Below are 10,000 nucleotides of genomic sequence, written 5' to 3' on the forward strand. Positions count from 1 at the left end.
TATTTACGTGAGTGATTTCGTTATTAGTTAATTGCTGTTTTCGGTGATTCGTTGATTTCAAGATTTTGATTTATATGAAAATTGTAGATTTTAGTCAGGCGATTACAGTAATTCATATTTTGATTAGTGTTGAATTTTTGTTGATTTATTTTAGTTACTTTAAAGTGTTGTATTTATTGTTCTGATTTTTCCCGTGGTTGATTCGCCTTTACTTTATATTTTTTTAGCGGATGAGTGAAAGGAAGAAGGTTAAGCCCTCGCAGTTGTGAACCTTAAAATCTCTTTTATAGTGTATTTCGAAGACTCGTTTACGTCATTCCACCACCAGCTGCTACAGTGAAATTTATATAATTTTAATTTATGTATTCGTAAATGTGTAACCATTTAAATTTAAATTTATTAAATATTTAAAATGCATTTTTTCCATCTCTACCTTTTCACTTAAAATGCAAGGTTTAATGATATGATCGTGGTCATTACATATTGATTTTATATTTACATATGTCGACCACCCCCCATTTTTCCGCTTGGTCCTTCGAACTTTTGGATTAATATTTTTAAGCACTGGTGTGGAATGTTGGTCGTTTCTAGTTGGGCGGTGTCCGGGTCCCCATCCTCTCGCGTTATACGTGTTAATTTTTTATTTGAAAGTTGATTTGTGCGGTGTTTTCTGTTAGTTAAAGATGGCGGAATCGGAAAAGCGTGAACGTACTACTATACGCCGTAAGGTTAGTGTATTGTATACTAAATTGTGTAATGCTGTTGATTCTTTAGATAAAGCTGAATTACAAACAGAATTGAGTTTTCTGAGTGATTACAGTCAAAGATTGCAGACCTTGGATGATTTGATCTTGACTAAAGTTAGACTGGACTCCTTAGTTCCGCAGGAGGATTTGGATAGGCAGGATTCTGAATGTGAGGAATATCATCGTAAAATTAAATTACTGTCAAACAAAATGCAATCTCGACTTGATAATCTCTCCGTACAGATTGATAATAAAACTCCTTGCAGAACTAAAATTGATTTGCCCAAGTTGAATTTGCCTCGGTATTATGCAGATTCTAAGGAAGATAAATTTACATGTAAGCGATTTTTTGAAGTTTTTGAACACTTGACTGCTCCGTATAATTTAAATGAAGTCGAGAGGTATAATTTACTTGAGCAGCAATGTCATAGTAGAGCAAAGGCTATGATTAGTTCTATAAAGGTGTCCCAGCAAACTTTTGGTCAGGCTAAACAAACTTTGATCGCAGCATTTGCTGATGAAATGCCTCAGAAGTTTGTCCTCATTAAAGAGTTAACTGACTTGAGGTTTGTTTGGGGCAAGGATGATCCATATATTTTTTATGCTCATATTAAGAAGCTGATTGATGCAGTGATAGATAATGCTATTGATTTGGACACTGTTATGCTTTATTTTGTGTGGTCTTCATTGCCTACTAAATTTCAAGATATCATAGTTGCGATCACAAATAAGTCTCATCCTACTTTAGATGAGGTCACTGGTAAATTTTTGGAAGCTTGCAGCAGGTATTAACGCTCAATTAAACATTAGTAAAGAAAGTCCATGTAAAACCGCAGTGTTGGCTACTAGTTTGAATACTAGTTTAACCAGGAGTTTATGTATGCTTTGTAATGCTAAAGATCACAAAATTGCCAGTTGTACAAAGTACTTGCAAGTATCTGATAAAATAAAGCGATTGAAAGAATTGCACAAGTGCTTTAAATGCTTAAAAGCAGGTCATAATAGTAATGAGTGCAGATTTCAGACGTCAGGTGTATGCTTCAAATGCAAAAAGGGTAAACACTGGAGTTTTTTGTGTAGTTCAAAGCAAACAGATTCTAGTAATAGTAAGCAAACTACCACAAAGGTGGTTAATGTTGTCGAGAGTGTTAATGAAATACCATCAACTGTTACAGCATCTAGTCATTTGGATATTGTTGATTCTTTATTACCATTACTAACAGTGACGACTGAATATGATCGTGTTAAAGTGGATACAGTTTTGGATTCGGGTAGCCAGAATTCCTTTATTGAGGAAAGTTTAGCAGATTTTTTGAACTTGAAAGTAGTAGATCCTAAGATACATTTGATTATCAAGGGCATTAATACTAATCAAAAGATTTGTACCAAGTCAGTGAGTTTTCCTTTTAAGATTGGTGATGTAAGTTATGAAATTACTTGTATTTGTATTCCTAAGATTAAAATTCAGATGAAAGCTCCTCATATGTATAAATTAATAGAACTGCTAAGGCAGAATGGTAAAGAGGTTGCTTATGATAAATTCAATGGTGTAAACAGAATTCATGACATTGATGATATAAAGCTACTGATAGGTGCAAAGGATTGGCATTGTGTGATGAGCATGGAGAGTGGAGTACTAGGTCAAAAAGACAGACTGACTTCTTTTTACAGAATTAATGATAAACTAATATTAATTGGTTCTATTTCTGACTGGATAAAGAATCTTTCCGATGCAGTAGATACATCTTTGATGTCTCATAGGAAGATTTCTGAAGAAACAAAATCTACTACTTCATACATTGGCACTATGGAGATTGATTCTGATGGATTTGACTATGAAGTGCCAACACTTGATGGAATATATAATTTTGAAAGCCTGCCAGATATAGCAGAGGTTGCGGATTATTCTCAGTTGGGTCATGATTGTAAGATATTCATAAATATGGAAGAGGAGGATTCTATTGAATGTGTTACTAATGAAACTGAGCAAGAAGTGACAGATTTTATTTTATGCAACATTTACAGAGATTCTGAAAAATTTTATGTCGTACCAATTCCTTGGATGACTAGATATAAAGATCTTCTTGGATCAAATGAGAGACTTGCTTTCAAGGTTCTGTGCAGTCTGAAGAAGAAATACATGAACAGTAATGTTCTAAAGCGAATTGATGAAGTTTTCCAGTCACAAATTGATTTGGGAATCATTGAAAAAGTTGAAGATTTTGAAGAATATAAAAGGAAATTTCCAAAATATTTCTTCATTAGCCACAGTCCTGTAATTAAAGAAGAAAGAGATACTACGAAAGTAAGTTATTTACATGGCGAATCTTGCAGAAAAAAGACATGATGGCAGTAAAGGCATTAGTCTGAATCAATGTATTCACCCAGGTTATAACAAGAATTTTAAAATAAGTGATGCATTGACCATGATGAGGTTTGACAAGTTTATACTTGGATTTGATATTTCAAAAGCCTTTCATAGAAAAGCCTTTCATAGATTGGCCATTGATGGTGAGAATTCCTCAAAATTTCTCTTTTATTGGTTTAAGGATGTTGAATCTAGAGATTTTACACCAGTTGTGTATCGCTCAAAGCGAGTAATATTTGGGATGTCTGTTTCTCCATATCTGTTGCAGTGCTGTCTTTATAAAATGCTAATATTGGAGACAGATGGTGATACTGAAGAAATTCAGGAATTGAAAAAAAGAATCTTCCAAGGCAGTTATGTTGATAATTTTCTAATTGGTTGTGCAGATGAAGATGAAGTTGAAATGGTTCACAGGGAAGCCAGTACAATATTTGAGCAGCATAAATTTCCATTGCAGCAGTATGTTACTAATTATTCTCAATTTCAGCGTGACATTGACTGTAAAGTTGGCACAGAGACTCCACAAGAGGTTAAAATTCTTGGCATGTGCTGGGACAGATATAATGATAAACTAAAGGCCACATGTGTTAAATTAAATGTTGAAGCCAATACTCTTAGGCAGATTTTGAGTTCAGTAATGAGTATATTTGATTTGAATAATACTAACTTGCCTGTTTTAAACAGATGTAAGATCTTCCTCAGGCAATTACAGTCTGATTATGTAGATAAATGGGATACTTCTCTTCATGGTGCTCAGCTAAATGAATGGAGAAACATAGCTTCACAATTCAATAATGGTGAAAGGCTAGAGATACCAAGATATATGGGTAGCAGAAAGTCTAATTTTGATATAATTGTAATGAGTGATGCGAGTAAAAACTTTATTGGATGTGTTATTTACTTGCAGGAGAGAGATTCAAAGTTGGTATCCTTCGTATCTGCCCATAATAAGATTCTGAATAAAAATCTGAAAGGGCGAACTATGCCTGTACTCGAACTCACTGCAGTAGAGTATGCATTGCAAAGGGCTTTTGATCTGTATAAAATGCTCACTTCTTGTATTGTGCCTATTGCAGTTAATGACATAATGTTGTTTTCAGATTCTACGATTGCCTTAAGTTGGCTAGCTGATTATGAGAACTTGAGAACAAAGCTTCAAAAGAGAAGTGTATATGTAAATAATAGAATCGCAAATATTGTCGACCTCTGTAAGTCTACACACTCGGTGAAGTTAGCTCACGTAGGATCAAATGAAAATGCTGCAGATTTCACGACTAGATTAGTATCCTTCTCAAAGTTAAGAAACTCTTGTTACTTGACCGGACCCAAGATGTTACGGGAAGATTTAAATTTACTAGAATGGCTTGTAATTCCTAATCCAGGCATGATTAATGATGTGGATATACCGAAGCTGGTTGTAAATAAGGCAAGTGTTGAAGATATGTCAGTTGGTACAGTTGTTGATTTAACTAAGTATTCTTCACTTGACAAAGCAATTAAAGTACTAATGAAAGTTAAGCTTTTCATAAACAAATTAAGATTAAGAATAAATTCTAAGAGCCAGCAGTCAATTGCCTTATTAGATGCAAGCTACAAAAAATGCAGTAATGATTTGCTAAAGCTTGATCAACAGAATTGCTTTCCAGATTTACAAGATTTTTTCACTTCAAAACGGAAAGCAAAAAAGTGTATTCCTGAGCTAGTTAGTAGAATGAATGTATTTTGTGACACTGATGGTATTCTTAGAGTAAAATGTAAAATGGGAAAGATGTCTGAAGGTATGATGTCGAGAACTCCAATACTCATTAGTAATAATAGCGATTTCGGTAGAATACTGATAATGGACACTCACGTGAAGTTTAATCACTCGGGTACTTACTATGTGCTACATAAATTGAAACCGGCATTTTTTTTGCTCAAGGGATTTTCAACAGTTAAGAAGGTTGTGAATAAATGTTACCACTGTAAACGTTTTAATAGTAGACCAGTTAAAGTTAATGCTAATGACTATAGAGAGTGGAATGTGAATCCCATAAAGAGGTTTTTTTCTGTATGTTTCATTGATTACTTTGGACCATATTTCACAAGGTATGGAAGTGACAATGTTAAAACCTATGGGGTAATTTTTAAATGTATTTGGTCTCACATGATTAATGTTGAAATAGTGACTTCAGCTGATTCTAAAGGATTTTTATTGGCTTTTCAAAATCATGTTTACAACTATGGTTTGCCTAACAAAGTACTTTCAGATTCTGGCTCAAATCTTGGTGGTGCATTCACATGGATTGAGGAATGTCTGAAAGCAAGTGAGGTGCAGGAATTCTTCAATCAGAGGGGTGTCGATGTCACTGAATTTTCACAGTATCCTCGTGGTTCTCTGAATCGTGGTATTGGAGGTATCATAGAGTCCGGAGTTGGTCTGGTAAGAAAGTTAATACAGGGAGCAATCCATAATAATATTCTAGATTTTCTGGAATTTTCTCATGTAATTAAACAATGCATATGTTACGCTAATAAGAAACCCATTTCTGAACTTGGCGCATTAAGGGAACAGAATGTGAATGATGATTTTCAGGTGCTATCACCAGAGTTTTTGAAATTTGGATATGATACACAGGTTATGGAATGTATATATCACGAAGGTCAACTTGATGATTATGACTCTTCTGACTTGGGTAAGGACTTTCGGCGCTTAATTCATATTAAAGAGAAATTGCGTAATAGTTATCACAATGAATTTTTATTTGGATTGCAAGATCAGGCAACTAAATACAGAGGTAAATATTACCCTAGGGAGCACGTTAAAATATCAAAAGGTGACATAGTCTTGATAAAAGATTCAATGGTTAAGGCTCCCAATTACCCTTTAGCTAGAGTTCTTGATGTTATTTATAATTCTCTTGGTGAGGCTGTTCAAGTACAATTGGTCAAGGGTAATAAAAGTGTTGTTTTTAGGGATATATCGTCTGTTATTCTTTTGGTTAAAGGTGATGGGTTAAGTGATTCTCATATTGATCAGTTAGATTTAAATTTTGTACCTCAGAGTGATTTTAATGTTGTTTCTAATGACAATATTGCAAGAATTCAACGGGGGGCTGCTTTGGTTTGTTCTGAGAAGAATAAGCAGCTAGCTCAATCTGGTCTTGTATAGAAATTTAAATTTAAATCCGCGGGGGGCAGATTGAAAAAACTTCAAATTATTAATTTGAATATTAAGTATTGATACATTTGGCATACAGAAGTGTCGCTAATTGCCCCTTTGCTTTTAGATAGTAACTACTATACAGTAGTTATATCCAGTTATATCTGCCTGCCGTTAACGTCGTTGTGAAGTTTTTTCACACAGCAACAGTCTTCAGCAACCTTACACGGGAGTGAGGAGGAGCTCTCTTTCCCTCTCTTCCATTATTCAAGTGGATTTTAGGATGTATACACACGCTGGATTAACTATTATGGATTTTTCCTCTACCATGGAAATAATTGCACACTAATTCATCGAGGATGGGATCCGGACGTTGCTTAACGATGATCGTCTGTTAAATGATTTTTTCCACACTCGCCAGAACTGATATCGCAACAGGGTAAGCATAAGGGGCTTTAATGCTTGTTCTTGCGTTACATATTCTATATGCCAGTGTTTTTGAGAATAATTTAAAGTATTTTAATTAAATTCTTACTAGATTGAACCTGTGATTTCTATGCAGTCTATAAATTTATTTAAGTATTTGACCTCGTTAAATTTGCTAGTTGTTTTACTGATAATTTGAGAGCTGTTGTGATTTAGTGGTGATTTGAGCAAATATTTACGTGAGTGATTTCGTGATTAGTTAATTGCTGTTTTCGGTGATTCGTTGATTTCAAGATTTTGATTTATATGAAAATTGTAGATTTTAGTCAGGCGATTACAGTAATTCATATTTTGATTAGTGTTGAATTTTTGTTGATTTATTTTAGTTACTTTAAAGTGTTGTATTTATTGTTCTGATTTTTCCCGTGGTTGATTCGCCTTTACTTTGTATTTTTTAGCGGATGAGTGAAAGGAAGAAGGTTAAGCCCTCGCAGTTGTGAACCTTAAAATCTCTTTTATAGTGCATTTCGAAGACTCGTTTACGTCATTCCACCACCACACTGTAAAAAGTTCAAGGTACAGAAAGGGTATAACGATTGAGCTGGGGTTTAAATACATGTAAAACACCCCAAGGCTCAAATATACCCCTCAACACCAGGAGGCAGGGTATTTTTTGTGAATAATATACCCTCTATTGTACTTTGTCTTAAAATGGGCTTGGTAAGTTTGTGTGATCATGTCATGAAATGAACTTTTACTCTGTATTAAATCACCATATTGTTACACTGATAGTGTAATGTACCAAAAAAGTTACGAACAACATATTGGTTTTGAGTTATGGATAGTTTTGAAGCAAGTTCCTACAAAATGCGGTACTTGGCAATTTGTATTGTTGCCGTCTCGAGATTCTTAGAGACCCCGGGAATTTGGCGGGAAATTTCAGTGGCGTCTGGACTCTCGTCTGCTCTGCCGTGAAGATGAATTGCTCCAATTAGCGTCATCGGGATTATAATATCTACACTGCATTTCACCTGTTAACTGCTAACCAAGGTAAGAACACTAACTGTCCATCTATGCAAGCATAGACAGTGGTCCCCAACATGTATATACACCGCCAACTCTGACTTGAAAGAAAATCGCCGGTAGATGCTTTTAAAAAGGCGGCGGTTTACCATACAAATACGCGGCTATGTACGTCTCTGTTGCATGTCATAACTATGGTGAAAGAACCACAACTATTCGAGAATGACACTTACATTATTTTATTTCGTTTTGACAATGATTCTAAATAGCATATACCTACGTGGTGGTTTGCACTGAAAGATGGTTAAAACAGAGACGAAGCCTTTTGACATACTACTTAGTAGACTTTAGTAACTTCTTTAGTTATAATAATTCAATTAATCTTATATATATATATATATATATATATATATATATATATATATATATATATATATATATATATATATATATAAGTATATATATATAAGTATATATATAAGTATATATATATATATATATATATATATATATATATATATATATATATATATATATATATATATATATATATGAAATTGCTCTTTGTCAACTCATGTACGGCTTTCTCTCGGATAGCCGTTATTAATGTGATGTCACTACAACTGAGACAAGTCCTCCCTCTCTCGCCAGGCAAATTCTTTCTCCCCTCTGTCTCTCGCTGACTGCTTTCCATAATCTCATTTAATTTTACTGTTATTATTATTATTATTATTATTATTATTATTATTATTATTATTATTATTATAATAATTTTGATATCAATATAAAATGATAATAATAATATTGCTATGATTATTATTATTCCTTTACTCTTTTTACTATTATTACTATTATTATTATTATACTCCTTATATTATTATTATATTGTTTTTATTATTATGGTTTTTGCATTGACTCTGGTATTTATGTGACCTATAACACTTTTTACCATAATTTTACGTATGATAAAATATGGTATGTATGTTTCTTATTATCTGAAATGCTGCCTTGAATAAATTTTAGGTTACTCATCCCTATTATTTCTGCAGTATTTTAAAAGTCAAAACTACCATATATATATATATATATATATATATATATATATATATATATATATATATATATATATATATATATATATATATATATATATATATAGGCACACACACACTAACAAATATTTTCTTTTCACAGATTTCTGCGTACGGTTTGCTTTGCAGCTTCTGCCATCACTCTTTATATATTATATATATACTTTTGATTTTCAAGTGTAATGGAAATAATAAATTGATAAACCAAACTTTTAAAATCATTGACCTTATTACTTTATATACTTATAAGCTATAACTACACCTATATAATGGTGGAATAGATGTTAATTATAAAATTATAATTAATATACACGGGTATTTATGTCGTATACAATACCCTGTAAAAGGGTATTCTTTACCTACGATACACCCCTAAGTAAGGGTATCTCAAGTATATGTTATACCCTTGATATGGGTATATTGTAAAGGGTATATTATAGTTCTTATATACCCCGATAGGGTATGCTATTTTAACCACTAGAAATACCCCTTTTCTACCCCTTTTATACCCTTAATTTTTTAGAGTGCAGCTGCTACAGTGAAATTTATATAATTTTAATTTATGTATTCGTAAATGTGTAACCATTTAAATTTAAATTTATTAAATATTTAAAATGCATTTTTTCCATCTCTACCTTTTCACTTAAAACGCAAGGTTTAATGATATGATCGTGGTCATTACATATTGATTTTATATTTACATATGTCGACCACCCCCCATTTTTCCGCTGCAGCAGCAGGCTAGACCTTGCTTGCTGTTCACTTTTTCCAACAAATTTTTCTTTTCTTTAAATTAAGCAAAGCCAAAGATGCACCTGTGTACCTCTCAAAGGTTTTCATTTCTCTTAATCAGTTGAAATTACATTGTTTTATAGACGCACCCATAGCTGATGACATCATTGATTATTCATTATGAATATTAATATTAACATTAACATTAACATTAACATTATTATTATTATTATTATTATTATTATTATTATTATTAGCTAAGCTAAAACCCTAGCTGGAAAAGCACGATGCTAAAAACCATTTGTTCCAACAAAGAAAAATAGCGAAGTGAAGAAATTAAATAGATAAACTACAAGACGAGTAATGAACAATTAAGAATAGAAAATTTACAAAACAGTATCAACATTGAAATAAATCTTCCATATATAAACTATAGAATAGTGTGCACGAATGTAGCCTTAAGCAAGAGAAA

Source organism: Palaemon carinicauda, chromosome 15, assembly GCF_036898095.1.
Source record: "Palaemon carinicauda isolate YSFRI2023 chromosome 15, ASM3689809v2, whole genome shotgun sequence".
NCBI lineage: Eukaryota > Metazoa > Arthropoda > Malacostraca > Decapoda > Palaemonidae > Palaemon > Palaemon carinicauda.